We start from the raw sequence: 17,125 nt of genomic DNA, 5'->3' as shown, positions 1-17,125 counted from the left end.
CAGCCGACACAGAGCACAATGTGACTATGTAGAGCTGCGCCTTATTTACTTAATTTTGTATGAATACCTATGAAAGATATAAAAAAGTATGAAAAAAACATAGATATCTAATATTTTTATCGTGAAATGAACCAATTTAGCTGAGTGACATTTACATCTATCTACAGTACCTATGTCCTCTATCTATTGTAATTGATATTGATATACAGGATTTAAACACCAATAAAATGTCATATTCACCTCTCATCTATGCCTGACGGTCCCGGCACCACGCTAGTCCCCACTCGCTTCCTACAGCCCCTGCTTCCCTCCTCTACCTTCCTTACCAGTGTCTTCAATCCATGAAGCATGTTCTGGTGTCATGACGTGTTCTGCCTCATGCAGGTGTGAGAATGTGCACAGAGACCCAGCCTGAGCCAGAAGAACCGGAGCAGAAGGAAGAGGATAATCAGGTGCCTGAACCATGTGAGTAAAGTAAAATGGTGGTCAGCTGGCTACCATTTTTCTTGGTGTGTGTGAAAATAGAACTCAAAAAATTGGATTCTGTGGTTATTTCTTAATTACAAAACAAAAAAAATTTGTTAAAATATACAGTATATATATATATAGTAATACTTCCTTAGGTGGCTGTTATAGCTGATAAAAGTGCACAACCACCAATGTTAGAGACTGGGATGCAAATCCCAGCTTTGCCTTGTTGGAAATAATATACCAGTAGTGGTCCTTGGGCAAGACTACTAACACTATAGTGCTTACCTCAATAAAAAACATGAGCGTGTCATGAACAAAGAGAGTCATGCCACTCGGATGTCGCCCGGATTAACAAGGTCCACATCAGATGTCGAGGAACTGGGACAATCTGATGAAAAAATGGGCTACTGGAGCAAACCATACATGGTCAAGGCAAGAGAACCTGGAACTGATGAAATGCAACTAAATTGACACGCCCCCAGTGGCCGTGGGGTACTCGGTGCCGGGCCCGTTGATTTCAATGGGAGATGTCACAGTGGCAGTTGCCCGGTCCCTGGCCTCAGGCAGTCAATGTAAAAGGGGTAGAGTGATGGGGATGAAGTTATTGAGAGGATTCGTGACGCCATCTGTGGTTTCTGGTCAGTTTGACCAGCGCCGCAGGGTTGCTTCTCTGGGACAGATGGTGTGGTGCAGCAATGATGTTGAAACTCCCCACAGGTGGAGCTGTAGTCCCAGGGCAGTAGTAATAGGTGTTGAGGAAGAGGGTGCAGTGTTAGGCACAGAGAAGTAGCAGTGCTGAGTGGGTAGGCGCAGGAAGAAAGCAATGAGACAGCTGAGTGCAGTTCCAGTTCTTTTACTCACGTTCTTGGCACAGACAGGTGCCCACTTCAATGCTGCGGTCTCTGAATCAGGGGCTCAGCCAACTCCCAAGCAGATGGAATTAACCTTTCCAGCACTCTCTTTCGTGTGCCTGTTCTGAACGTCTCCTTTCTAGCGCTTATCTGAGGTACTTGCAGTACTGAGTTCCTCCCGCTTGTTGTTACTCAAACTCCACTCGTATGACAAGTGACTGTAGCCTGCTTCAGGGACTCCATCCATCATGCCCCGGCTCACACTTAGGTTGCCAACGTGCCTTCGAGTCTATAGTGGAAATAGAGTTGTCACAACTCCTATTCCTCCGGTTTCTGCTGAGGAACATTAGTTTCACAAACAGCCTCGAATACTGGACTCCGGCCATGCGCTTCAAACTTGAGGAAGGGCTCTGCTCTGACCCTAGTCATTAGTTCTCTTCTCCTTACGTTCCATACTAATCTCTGTTCCTTCTGAAGAACTGACTTCTTTCTTCCCCTCTATGATTCTCTTTCTTGCCTTTCTGAATCTCCTTCTCCAACTGACTCTTACTTCCTGTCAGCTATCCCCTCTTAGTGTCTCTAAGCTCCACCCACCACCCAGCACCCTTCATGAACCAGAGGAACTGCCATAAATGGTGCCCTGCAGTTCTAAGGTGTCTGTGCTGGATGTGAGTGTTGGAGGCTGGTCAGGTGTTCCATCTTACCTGGGAAGTGGGATACTACACCTCGGGAGGAGGTGCAGTACCTCTATGGCGACTGAACCCTCAGGGGCGCCACATTCCACCTCAGTTAACCGCAGCATGTCCGCGGGCGGTAAGCAAATGAGCAGTAAGATGTTACCGGAACATACAAAAATGTTCTTTTTAAATTAACAATGTAAAACAGCTTCCCTTAAGGAGAGGACTAAAGCTTGAACATTGCATAACAAGTTTACGAATACCTATAATTTAACATTTCACCTATTTTGAAGTGCTATTGGCAGTAACCATTACCGAGAAGTTCACTGCCAATGGAGCGCCTGGGGGTACTCGGTACCGGGCCTGTCGACTTCAACGGGGAATGGGGGACGGTGTCACGGCAGCGGGGACCAAGTCCATGGTCCAGAGGCATCCAGTAATAAATTAGGGGAAAGTTGTGTGGTATTTATGTGGTAAAAATGAAAAAAAAGTTTATAGATGGTTAAATACATGACGCCACCTGTGGTATTCTGGTCACCTCAGTGCTGCGGTGTTGTTTCATTCTTATTACTTTATTTACATTATGTAATCTCTGTAATGGGCAGGGATCTGACCTCTAGTACTACGAGTGGATCTATGCAGTATAGGTATTTCTGATGACCTGACCTGTTCTCTGATGTCTACTGTTGGTGCATTAGTCACTACGCTATAAGTAGACTTGTGTAAGATAGGTATTATAGACTACCTTCTCTCTACTCTTAGACTCACCATGAGATTGACAGATTCGCTGTTAGCAGGGGACAGATTTCCGCATTCCTCTGCAGATGTGGTATCTTGGTATCTGTTACTGGAGCCATTTCATTTAGAGTCTCTTCATCTGGTGCAGTAGGCTGATGAAAGGTTAGTACTGGTACTACTATTGCCTCATTTACTTGTGTCCACGTCTGAGGGAATTCTCCAAGTATAGTTTGAATCTTTTCTTCCACCTCTACTATGGGTTGTGGAGCATCTTGGACTTCTTTCTTGTCCTTCAATTGATCAGGGCACATCTTTAGATGATCTCTCGAGACTGCTTCAAAGGTTTCTCCTCCATCTTTGCTGATGATACATAATTTGGTGTTATTAAAGTCTGAAGGTATCACGGTGTATGGCTCTGCTTCCCCCTGGTCATCTAGTTTGTGAACACGTCTTTCTTTTTAGTACTTGTTCTACTGGTGTCAAGGAAACTGCAGAGGCATGTTGGTTGTAATTTCTTTCCTGTCTCTGTCTTGCTTGGGACAAACTTTTCTCTACACATTCTTGCACTTTGCGGTATTGTTGCTGCTGCTCTGTATTCCAGTCTGCATCTGGTAATGTTGTCTCTGGTGTTAAGACTCCCATGTCTAAATCAATAGGTAACTTGCCAGGTCTTGCTCTCATCAGGTAGGCAGGAGTGAAATTCGTGGAGTTAAACGGTATATGATTATATAGATCTACCAGATCTGGCAACTTCTCTGGCCACTGGTTTCGTTCTTTATGGGGAACTAATGAAAATATCAGAAATTATCTTCAAAAACAAAGTATCATCTTGATGCAGGAGGCCAGGTCCAATTGGAAGAGGAAGAGGAAATGGAGATGGATATGGCAAAGGCGGAGGAGGAGGTAATTAACACCTTTTTTATTTATTTTTTGCTGATGGGGAATACCCCAAAATTAAACAAATGGCAGGAAGAGTCTAACCATGGCTGGCTGCCACAGGCATAGTTGTCTAGTCAGCCAAAGGTGCACACAAATCCCTTGTGATCCATTCCTGGCTCATTTTAATGAATGTGAGCTTACCCACATTGGCTGTGGACAGGCAGGTGTGCCTGACTGTGATGACACCCCTTGCCATGCTATCCATACGTTCCAACAGTACACTTGCCACAAGGCAGGCCAGCACCTCCATGTCCTAAAGGGCAAGCTCAGGCCATGTGTCCAATTTGGAGACCCAAAAGTTAAATGGGGCAGACCCCTCACTTATATATAATGTTGAGACATGTGGATACATACTCTTCAACCATGTTTTGGAAATGTTGCCTCATGAGGAACAGTTTCCACATTGCAGGCATGCTAACCCTGCCTTCTGAGGTGGTGGTTGTGTCCCAGCTGTGTTGGCAACTTCCTCCTCAGCCTCTTTTTGACTTCCTCCTTGTTCTTCCACTGAGCCTCCCCTGTCAATTGGGAAAGCTATCAGTATTGTCTCTACCAGCATGTGTTTGTATTCACTCATTTTGCAATCTCAGTCCAAGGACAGAAGTTAGCATGGTACATTGTCCTTGTAGTGGGGATCCAGCAGAGTGGCAACCCAATTTTATGAACTTGTAATAATACAGGCAACTCTATTGTCATTGTATAGGCACAGAAGCATGTATTGAATTATGTGTGCCAGGCTGCCCAGAGTCAATGACAAGCTGTCCTTGGTGAGAGGTTTATAGTCTGGGTGTTCTGCATTCCCCAAGCCACAATTGAATGGTGCACGGGCCAAGATTGGAATGCCACCCTACTGGAAACATGGTTCCTAAATGTATTCCTCCTCCTCATCCTCATTATTCAAAACTGTCTCTTGGCTAAACCATTGAGTACCAGGCTGCTGTGGGTACAGGAACTCACCCTCAAAGCCATGTGTGATTGACAGGCCTGAAAAAGGTGTGAATGCTGCCTGGTCCTGCTGTTCCTTTTCCTCCTGAGCCACAACCTCATCTATCATCACCTCAAGGGTTTTTTCAAGCAGACAAAGAAGTGGGATAATAACACTGATGGGTGGCTTCATCAGTGCTGGCCATGTTTGTGGAACATTCAAAGCAGCGCAGCACAGCACACATGTCCCTTATGGAGGCCCACTCATTCGTGGTGAAGTGGTGTTTGGACAAGCGTGCTGCAGCTGAAACTCCACTATATGCCTTCTGCTGCTTGCACAGTCTCTTCAGCATATGCAAGGTGGAGTTCCACCTTGTTGCTATGTCACATATGAGGCATGGGGAGGCTGTAGGGGCAACTTGCAGCACATGGGGAGGCTGTGTGGGTCTCATGCTGTTTATGGGGGAAGCTGTGTGGGGCTCATGCTGTTCATGGGGGAGGCTGTGTGGGGCTCTTGCAGTATAAGGAGAGGCTGTGTGGGGCTAACGGAGTTTATGGGGAGGCTGTGTGAGGCTCATGCAGTGTATGTAGTTAATTCTGCTCAATATTAAGTGATACAATCAATATTAATATAATTGTTAATAATAATAATAATAATAATAATAATAATAATAATAATATATTATAATAATAATATAATATTGAGCAGAATTAATTATTGGTTTGGCCCTCCACAACAGTCAGGGTCTCTCATGTGGCTCCTCAGGAAAATTAATTTCCCACTCCTGCCATAGAGCAATACAATTTTTTGCCACAGAGTAGAAGGTTAATATGGTGTAGAGCACAAGAATTTTTTTTTTACCACAGAGAACAAAATTTATATGGCATAGAGCAATAGGATTTCTTGCCTCAGAGTACAAGGTTTATATGGCACAGACCAACAAACTGTTCGGGCAGTCTACACAGCTCTGGTATGGCACACATGTACAGGCTTTTAGGGCAGCCTGCACAACACAGCTATGGAACACAGGAACAGTCTTTTCAGGCACAGAGCACGAGGCTTATATGGCACACAATGCAAGGCTGATATGTCACAGAGAACCACACTGAAAGCTTGCGAGGAACAGAAAGTTTGTGCAATCCATGACCAGGCCTTTATACAGGCAGGTTCATGTGATGGGCTGGCCAATTACAGCCATGCCAGTACTTGACATGGCTGTGATGGCTCCAAAAGTGCCCACAACCGAAAAGCTTGCTGATTGGCTGCACAGCAGACTTTCAACAAGCTTTATTCGGCTGGTGAACCTGAATACTGTGACGGACGTCAGTGAAAAACTGTGACTGCGGTCCCTGCGTGGACGCCAGGTGTGTATGACCACTCAGCATGACAGTGGGAACACACTGACTGTAGCGTGTGAATCTGGCTGCTGCAAAGAGAGCTGACATCAGTAAGCTTATTATAGTTCACAGCCGAAGAACTGCAGTAACCTTACTGACGTCACTGCTCACAGCGTGACAAATTTCCCAAGCTGCGAGTGCTTACATCAATAAGTTTACCACAGTTAATCGGTTGTGGACTGCGATGACCTTAATGACATCAGCACTGGTCGCAACAGTCAGATTTACACGCTACTGATGTCACCACTCAGCACTGCATCTGAGTGTAGCAGAGTTGGAGATTATTGTGGAATGGATTTATGGAGGACCCCTTTGGATTATCTATTTTTTTAAAGGTGATAATTAGGTAAAAGAGGGTCGGAGATTCCTGTATACAATGAAAGGACTTTTCTCTGTGTGTGTTTATTACTTTTGACTACGGGGTTAGAAATGGGAGTGTGTTATGATTGAGTCACCGTAGGAGGCAAAAACAGAAATGCTAGCTAAGTCCTGAAAACCAGAGAAGTTGGCAACTATCAGATTGCAGACCCCTGAACCTATCAACACAACTAGCAGTAGCCGTGGGGGGTTCCTACGATGACCTGGACCCTCGATCACAGCCGGAGAGATACATAGGCCTAAAGAAGGAAAGGGGAAATCTAACTGCCCCAGAGCAGACCCCAAAGCAATAGGCAGCCCCCCACATATAATGACGGTGAAGCAAGATGAAAACACTTACACAGACTGAAAGACAGGCTGAGCAAAGACGGGGCCCAAAAACTACCTAGATAGGAACGGATAGGAAGGCTGCTGTCTGCAATCTGCCAAAACCCTATCAGAGACAAAAGCCAACAAGCTGATATAAAAATGGCCCTGAAGCAACTAAGCTTCAAAAACTAAATCAGCACTCAGGTACTTTCAGAAGACAGAGCTCACAGAACACTGCACACTCCAGCAGGGAGTGGCAGAATCCAAAAAGCAAGAAAAACAAAAACAAATCTTAGATGCAAAAGGCAAAACAGAAAACTTAGCTTTAGGAGAGCAGGAATCAGACTGGTGTCCAAGAGTCCACAGAGAAATCACCCGCAGGGCAGAAAGGGCGTAGGCTGCCTTAAATCCAGTCAGTGACTCCACTCAGCCAATCGTCTTCATTAGTCCCAGGTGCCTGATAATCAGGCTCACTACCTTCCTTCACTAGAATAGGGAGTTCACCAGGCCTCAGTGACGGAGGGGAAAATGAACTCACAACAGGAGTGTCTGATAGACTCCTCTTCATTACTAACCCCTGGGCTTGATGTCAGTGGACGCACCAAGGCAAGTGGGAAAAGGCAAGGCTAAGAGTCAGAATTAGTGTATATAATGAATGCGACATTTATGGGGCGGGTGGGGGGCTGGTGTTAATAATCTGGGAGGTGGCCAATACCATCTCCCATCCCAGCCTAATAATATCAGCACACAGCTGTCTTCTTAGCTTTTGCAGGTTATTAAAATTAGTGGAGACCCCACATCGTGTTTTGGGGGGTCCCCCATTTTAGTAACCAGTAAAGGCTACATAGACAGCTGTGAAATGACATTAATTGCATGGGGAAACTCCATTTTAATTGCCCCCTTTCCAGAATAATAACACCAGCCCCCAACTGTCTGCTTTCCCTCAGCTAGTTATTAAAAATAAGATGGACCCAACCCCATTTTTTCCTTTTATTTCTTCATTTATTACATTAATACATGTACAGTAAGCTACACACACTGAACTAAATATTAATCTCACTGAAATCTTTCTTAGTATGCACAGGCGCCTGCTGGTGAATACTCTCATCAGTGTCACTTGCTCCCGCTGCTATCAGCAAGACCAGGTACACATTGGCAAGAGTAACCTTTTCACCACCGGTCATAGCTGCTGGCTCACATGCTGTCCTCTGTGTGACAATGTGGGAACCGCGATACCCAGCCTCTGAGAAAAAAGATGACCTCTGTAAGGTTACCGCTGGTCAAAGCAGGTGTTTCCCACGCTATCACACAGATGACAGAATGGGAATCACCAGATGTTCGGGCCCTCCATTCACTTGAATGGGGTCCAGGTTCGGGATCAAGAGTTCAAGTACTGTTCTGGTACCCGAACCAAACTTTTTTATACAGTTAGTCTGATACCGAAGGACTTGAACATCCATGTGTCTGCCCATTCCTACTCGAGTCCATGTCTTAGTTGAATGTGCAGGAAATAAGAGTGATTGTTAAAGCTAAACGATGCATCACAATTGTAAAAAATGATTTTTAGGCAAAAATATAGAAATGTATTTAAAAAAATATATATCAAAAGTTGGTCAAAACCTTTAATTTCCATTTGCAAGTTAATGTTTTCTTGCACTTTTTCTTCGTCTCTGACTTGTAGTAAATGCACGCCACCGATATTTTGTTTTAGAGCTGAATTTTCTTCAGGGCGCCTGCAATTTTTCTCATCCTGGTATAATAATGTTGTTCCCTTATTATGTGCACTAGTGCTGTCCCCTGGCTATTTTAAGATTCTTTTAGGGACCTGCTAATTGAAACATACAGCTGTTGTTGTGACCACAGATCAGGTGATGCGCCTGTCAGCATCTAAGTCATTTGCATAAAATGAAGGAATAATTGGCCCTTATTAAAAAACAGATAGGATTAAAAAAAAGTCTAAATTTCTTATTTTTATGCTGAATTGTTATTTTATTTTAAAGTAGTATTTTTTTTTTTTTTTTAAGTCCGGATATTTTAACCTTTAATTTTATATAATATGCCAGTGTAGAAATGCATATTTTTTATACTTTGTCATCTTTGTAATTTTTCTGTAGGTCTCGACTCCAATCTTTAAGGGCCCGTCACACTAAGTGAGATAGCTAGCGATATCGCTAAAGCGTCACCGATTTTGTGACGCAGCAGCGATATTGCTAGCGATATCGCTATGTCTGATACTTGCCTCCGACCGGCTCCCCCGCTGGTTATCGCTGATCGTGCGAGAACGTCCTGGGCCGTTTCTCGTCGATTGCTTCCTGTTGGGCTTCCTGCTTGCACCGACGAGCGACGCGCGGACGCGGGCTGGAGGACGTCATCATTGCCGCGTCTGACAGGTAAGTAACGACCGCCGACCGCTGCTATGTCGCTGGTGAGATCTGCCTGTGTGGCAGCTCACTAGCAACCATTTAGCGATGCACCAGCGATCTTGACCGGGTCGTATCATTGTCGGGATCGCTGGTGGATCTCTAAATGTGACGGTACCCTTACAGTCAGGTATTTATACTTTTAGGAATTAACTTTCACTAGTGCAGATATGCAATTTGTCTCCTCAGAGAGGAAGAGGACTTGAATTCTAGCACCACCTACTGGAAACAGCAATTCTAAAAGTCACTATCGTCCCTTTAACGAGCCTTTCAATATGACTTAGGATAAAAGACAAATGAGAATGTCAATTTTGTAGACACAGTGTTTCGGGGTTATTGCCCCTCATCTTTGGTGTGCTTATAGCAGTAGCCCCAAGGGCAGTAGCAGCTAATGTACTGACTAATGGCTGCTTGCTGTGTATTTGCACCCTGCTTCCTCTTTTGCTGCGCTGTTGTGGCAGAGGGCTGTCAGAAGATGAGCAAAGGCAGAGTCAACGGTGTCCGGTGCCCTTTAATGCCGGAACTATCGGGACTGTCACCACTGCTAGCGGGGGAGATTTCCTCTAGGAGGGAGAGCCCTTTCTGTTGGACAGCAAGGGGTGCGGGGTATCGTGAATGCGGGAACGGGTCAGACTTGGCGGGAATGCGCCAAGAGATGGTTGACTCTTTCTCCACGGCTCACATTGACAACTCCACATCACTCAATCCTCAGCATGGTGACCTTAAGACTTCCTCTGATGCTATTAATTTACTGTGTGAACCGGTACTTTCAGATACCCCTGTTTTGCCTGTGATAGTGGATAAACTGCCTAGAGACTACTCCGTAAGGCCACCAGCTGCCGCGGTCTGTAAGCGTGCCCCTGTCCCGTGTCCGATGCCATTTTTGAGTAATCCACATAAAGGACTGTTTCCACGTCCCAGCGCACTCAAGTCAAGCAGGACTGAATCCTTCAGCTCCATCGGGAGACAGTACTTCTCGTATATCCGCAGCAGAGCCAGAGACTTTGTCCACGATTTGCCACGCTGTTGGGAGATTTTCCAGCCCTTTCCCTGCAAGAACTGCAAGCGATAAGTACTCATGTTTAATCATTTCTCTTGTTCTGTGTTGTTCTTAATCTTTTAGTCCTTATATTAAATCTCAATAAAATTTAATTATTTGAATATTAGTTTTTGCCTGCTTCTTGAATAGAGATTTTTAGGTGATATGCTTTCAGTGTAAGGCTGAGATCACATTCTTGGGTTCTATGCTGAGCACTTATGCTGCAATTTCCGTGTAAATCCCACAAAAATGTGATTCAGACGACTCCCCCGATGGAATCACTCACTATAACGAGGCAGATGGAGACTTTTGGACTTTGTTTGGCACTTGTTCTGGTTGTTTCCATATTTTTAAATTTACTTTGTAAATTGTAAACTAATGGGTCTTGAAGAGAGTTAGAAAGCAACAAGAAATTATACTTATTTCACCCTTCACCTGTCCACGTGCAACAGCTTCCTGACGGTCTTCCTCTGGCTTCCAAAGGCACCTGCTCTACTCCAACATCGGTGTCTTCCTCACTTTTTACCAGGCCTCAATGCACTTCATGATGTCAAAACACGTGTTGCCCAACAAGTCCACTGGTGGCGGTGTACGTCATGAATTTGCATCTAGGCATATCTTAGCAGGATTTTAGTGTTCGTAAAGAGTGAAGAGGAGGCTGACATGCAAGAAGACACACTTTGTAAAATATACGTAGGGCGGACTAATAAAAATTTACAAATGTGCTAATCTCTAGTGGTTATGTAAGAGGAACTTCTCCAATTTGTGAAACAATTGGTGTTTACAGAGTTATTTCTTCTCTTGTTGGCTCTGATTGATAACAGAATTAGCTATAACTCCAGACATAAGTCCATTACTTCCAGACGTTGACACATACCAATGTCATGAGCACATACAATAAGTCTAGAGTTACTCAATGACGATTATTCACATGTTGTTATTTCTGCCTCCATTGTGGGAATGACATCTCGGCATCAGGAAATTCAGCCATCCGTTGTTAAGAGTATGAGTCAACTCAAAATGGGCATTCATGCACAGACGAAGTGCCAGGTACGGTGTTTAACAGGTCTCTAGAGCTGCCAAGCGTTAACCCTTTCACCCTTGTACAGAGAAATTGACCTATCCATATTTTGAGGTTGAAAAGTTGCTTGTCTCCTTTGTATTGGTAATGGAAGAATGAAGGAATTTTGGTACCGTGAATGCTGTTGCAATCTTTTACCTATAGTTCTGTAAAAAAAAGTATCTGCTTGCAAATAATGGTGTGAGTGGAGGGAAGTATGAGTATAAGGCTGGTTTCACACTTGCGTTTTTTGCGCTGTATTTTAGCGCTAAAAAACGCATGCGCTTTTTCCCCCTATATTTTGCATGGGATGCGCTTATGTGCGCATACACATGCGTTTGTATGCGTTTTTACGCGCATGCGTTTTTTTGTGGTGTGCGCTCGGGCGCACAAAATGCATCCTGTTGCATTTTTTGGGCGTCCGACTGGCCTCAAAAACGCATGCGAGCGCAATGCGTTTTTTTTTACAGCAAGACACCCATTATAAGTCTATGGGTGCGCATTGGCATGCTCATGTATGCTTTTTTTGCGCATGCGTTTTTTTGTTGACCATTGGTTAGACAATGGAAATTAGGGGTTTGGGTTAGAGTTAGGGTTAGTTAAGGGGGTTTAGGGGTAGGGTTTGGGTTAGGGTTAGCATGGTTTGTTTAAGGGTTAGTTAGGGTTTAGGGTTAGGGTTACGGTTTGGGTTAGGGTTAGTAGGGTTTGGTTAAGGGTTAGGGTTAGTATGGTTTGGTTAAGGGTTAGGGTTAGGGTCAGGTTTATGGTTAGGGTTAGGGTATGGTTTGGTTAAGGGTTAGGGTTAGGGTATGGTTTGGTTAAGGGTTAGGGTTAGGGTTAGTAAAGTCATGGTTTGGATTAGTGTGAGGGGCCAACTAATGTTGGAAAAAACCGCAAATGCGGTAAAAACGCACTAAAAACGCATACAAACGCATAAAAACGCTGCGGTTTTTTCATGCATGCTCATAAAAATGCTTGAAAAAAACGCAGCATTTGTATGCGTTTGTATGCGCTTTTTCCAATGCGTTTTTTTTGCGGGAAAAACGCGCTGCAAAGCAAAGCAAGTGTGAAAGTAGCCTGAGCCTGGCTAAAGACAGGGTGGACGGATTGACAAAATCAGAATGAAATATATTCAGGGAATAGAAAGGATCAAGAACCATTGTAATGCAGAGAAGATTGTCAGACAATCAAATGATCAATTCCAGACAGAATAATCAGAAGTGAGCCTAGTCGAATATCAGAAGCCTATCACCAAGAATGCACCAGTAGTATAGAAAATACAATAAGTGGCCATAACAGGAAAAAAAGATGACGGAAATATAGTGCCATTTACTATTCAACTCATTCTACTATTCTTCTGATGGTTGTCCAGCAAGACCATGGTTGACAAGTCAAGGATTGTTAACCGTATTGATGGGGCAGTGCACAAAATGTCCAATAAGAACAACGTACATAATTGTCAGCATGAGATGGAGGGCAACACCTAAGAGCAGTCGATACTGAAAAGAAATGAGAAAAAGTGAATTTACTACAAAACAAAACATTTTTTGCAAATATTTGCTCCCCATTAGGAGCCCTTATTGCTTTTGTTACAGACATGTGGTAGTCTTTAAAGGGAATCTGTTGTCAGAGTCATGCGGAAACCTGTCAATCAAACAATGGCTCTCAGTTACGCAACTTAGAATCTTTTGAGAGCCTATGTAAAATTTGGACCTCGGTCGACACCAGCATGTTGGTCAGATGGATGAGCACCTGTAATAATGTCCCGCATCCTGTAAAAATGTTCCCTTATTCTGTAATAATGTTCCTATCCTGTAATAATGTTGCCCTTCCTGGACCCTTCCAGAAATAATGTCCCCCATCATGGCGCCCTTCATGTCATAATATCCCTATCCTGGAATCCATCCTGTAATGTTCCCTGTCTTATAGTAATGTCTCATTCTTGTGTTAATGTCCCCCATCCTGTAATAATGTCCCCCTCTCATGATAATATCCTCTTTCTTTTAATAATGCCACCTATCCAGTTATAATGTCAACCATCCTGACCCCTTCCTAAAATAATAATGTCCCCTTTTGTGACTCCATCCTGTGGTACTGTCCCCAGGCCTGTAATAATGTTCCAATCCTGTAATAATGTCCCTCATCCTGGCCCCTTCCTGTAATAATGTCCTCCATCCTTTGATAATTTGCCTCTTCCTGGACGTTTTCTGAAATAATGTCCCCCGTCGTGGCCCCCATACTGTTTTAATATTTCTCTCCTTGAAACCATCCTGTAATAATGTTCCCCATCCTGTAATAATGTCCCCTTACGATAACAATGTTCCCTTTCTGTAATAATGTCCTCTTTATTTTAATAATGTCACCTGTCTAGTAATAATGTCCCCCCATCCTGGCCCCTTTCCAAAATACAGTCTCTTGTTCGAGCCTAGTCCTATAATAATGTTCCCCAATCTGTAATAACTGCTCCATCTTTTAATAATGTCATCCATCCCGGCCCTTTCCTTAAATAATGTCCCCCATCTTGGCCGCTTACTGTAAAAATCTCCTTTGTCCCGCTGCTCTTCTTCAAGATATTTAAAAAAAACAAATAAACAATTCTTTTATCCGTCCAATCCCAATATGGGTAGTGTCCTCTACCTGTATCAAAGCTGGCACAGGCTACTCATAGCAGTGATTGTCACTCTGCGGTGAGAGAGGATGCCCAGCGTATGGCGCAACACCCGGGAAAATGTACAAGGAGACCCTGGCATTAAGGAAAAGGGAGAGGGGTCATCCTCTAACATAAACCTTAGTATGATCCAAGCCCTCCCTATCGTCCCTAGACGGGTCTTGCCCCCGGTGTGTGATCATGTGCCTAAGCCTTCGCTAGCCCTTAACTTACTCTGTCTAGTGCGCTAGTCCCACTACGAAAATAAGACACTACAGAAAGGTACATGAAACAGTGGAAAAAGACACAACAAATAGCTCTCCTCCTTCAGCAACAGGAATCTTCACTGCTGCAACTGTAATGTACTCATCAGCCTATCCAGACACAGGCTCCATCAAAGAGATCAGTATAGATGAGCTATAACCGACAAGGGTTCTCCCCATCATGATCACTTTGACTGACAGATCTCTCCCTATGTACACATCCAAGGAGAGGTCTGTCAGTCAACTGACTGCAAAAACTCAGCCAGTTTTAAATGTAACCATCAATCGATTCATGCTGCCTAAACCAAAGGCAGCATGAAATAATGTAGCTTGACGATTCGAGTAATTACTATAGGCGGAGGTGAGACTATTCCAAGGCAGCCCTCGATCAGCTTTTCCGATGCTACACTAATTAATTGACAGGTCTTTCCCATGTGTACATGAGCAGAAACATTTCCATCACATGGAGTGATGCAGAAAGAAGACGGCATTGGGCGGCACCGGACTAGTCGTCTCTCACTATTGTCTCCGTCTGAATCTGCAAACTAACTTTTCTCTAAAAACACATGGCCAGGCATTAGTGACTTTCTTATTAATCCAGATTAAGTAAAAAAAAAAAATTGTAGAAAAAAGTTTATTTTACCATTTACAGTATTTATTTTCCGATTGGACTGCACATATGAACATGCAAAAGCCTTATCAAGATTGACAGTGATTGTGGATTTACCAACACACAATTTGGGACATTTAAAGCAACACTCCACTCTGATAGCTAAGATTGAAATTTTCAACCCTCTCCGGTGCCCTCTGTTTCCCTACGCTGCCGTCGCCACTTTGAACCCGCGTTGTAGTACTCGTGCATGAAAAATGGGGGCCACAATGGCATGGGGAGCACATTAGTAAGCTTTAACCACAACTCTCTTGGTCTTTATGTGCTCTGGAAGTTAGATTCAGACATTCCACTACTCTCTATGACACTGTAGTGGCTATCTTGTATGAAGGAGGACCAGAACGTTGGTCTTGGTGAGAAATCCATTAGAACAGTAACTATACATAACCACATTTTTCGGTGCCAGGGTGGAAAGTTGTTTTAAGCCATGCCCCCAAAATTCTCAAGACTACCAACAAAACATCTAATGTTAGGCTTTTGTTCGGTTAAGCCTTACGGAGATGACATGGGGAATGTTTGGAAATTTTGCATTGTAGATGGCCACTTAATCCACTGGTAAAGACAATTTCCCATTTTGACCTTCCTCTACGTTGACCCTTTAAGACCCTAGTATTTTGCATGTCAATATATAACTAATACTCTATATCTATGTTGCATATTTCATGTGGTGGATCAAGAAGGCTTACCATTTACTTTCCTATCATGTAGCTCTTCATTTGGTCTAGCTCTCAGTGTCACAGGGGGATTAAGCTTGTTAAACCTCTCACATGTCTATAATCCTTTTATGTATGAGCATTACATAAACAATAATGCACCTTGAGGCGGTGTAGTTGCTCCATCTTATCCTCTCCGTAGAGTTACCGGAGGATGCACTGAAACATGATGTAATGAAATGATTTCTATACACAGACTCTCATTGTCTACAAAGCCTCTCAGTGAGGATTAGGATGGTATTTATAGAATATGAAGCTCAGAAGGCATATCTGCTGGTTTCACATGCTCCATACCAATTAACAAAGGAAAAGTGAATGACCTGCTGAAACAATATGGCACTTATAGGTGTTTTGTCATAATATAACAAATGGGTAAAATTGCAAAGTGCTTGTAGAAAAAAAAATACTTTGCAATTAACCTCTTCTTAAAAAAAGAAACCTCTACATTCTCAAGTACGGAGATATTTGTATCGAAATTTGCAATTCATTTTAAAGTTGGTACCAACTACCTCTACAAGATAACGTTGTTGGCCAGTCCCTTGGTCTAGGAGGACAGTGCTTACAAGGTCTATGCTGTACAGCTTGCAAATGTAGCTCTGTATTGGCAGCGGATTATTCAGGATGCTCCCCCAGCGTGTGACAGCAGAGTTTCTTTATTCAGGAACAATATATGATAATCTTAATAGATCAGGAATAAATCATTTGTGTGTCTATATCTGTGCAGCATCAGCAGCAGGCTGCTTCTCTCATACGCAGACACAGGAAAACAGGAAATGCAGTCACATGCTCTCCCTGTGTGAGCCTCTGGGAGTTTTTTTTTTCGTTCTAACTTTATAAACAGCATACAAATCTAGCAACTAAACACTCATAGACAGGAATGGAGATGTTTCACCAAACATATTCCAACACTCTGAAACTGGCTTAATTGCTGTATGGCCACATTCATACCATCAGTATTTGGTCAGTATTTTACATCAGTGTTTGTAAGCCAAAATTAGGAGTGGAATAGTAAGAGGAAAAGTATAATAGAATCACATCATCGCTTCTGTATTTATCACCCACTCCTGGTTTTGGTTTAAAAATACTAATGTAAAATACTGATCAAATAATCAATATGTGAACCATCTGCGCACCTCTGATGCTGTAGACGAAAAGTTGCCTCTGGAAGCAGCATTCAAGAGCAGGCATTTCAGTAGTGCTGCCTTGCTGCCAGCCATAATTAATCTTCATAAGTGCACTGCTGCCAGAAAGCAAGGGATGATGAAGATACATAAAAAGTACTTGACACATTCCATAATTATAGAATTTAAATGAATAGATAACCAACTATTATTATTATTATTCATAATAATTTATTTTCTTCTTCCATGACTCATCAGTTCCTGCTGCCATGTTAAAATGTTTCCTCGCTGGTTGGAGTTTAATGATTTCACCTTTCAAAAAAGCACTCAAAGGTAATTGACATAATGGAAGATACCACCCGTCAGCTGGTACAATATTAATACTATATTGTTAAAAGGTTTTCCTGGACTTTGTTTTTTTTCCTACCTACTGGCATGTAGTTGCCTATTCTGACTCACAAAGATCTGATCAGGTTCAGGTGGTGACTCTCCTTACTTTGACCTTATCAG

This window comes from Dendrobates tinctorius, unplaced genomic scaffold (genome assembly GCF_039654945.1).
Source record: "Dendrobates tinctorius isolate UK_male_01 unplaced genomic scaffold, ASM3965494v1 ptg000116l, whole genome shotgun sequence".
NCBI classification, from domain to species: domain Eukaryota; kingdom Metazoa; phylum Chordata; class Amphibia; order Anura; family Dendrobatidae; genus Dendrobates; species Dendrobates tinctorius.
Note: the sequence above shows the minus strand (reverse complement) of the source record.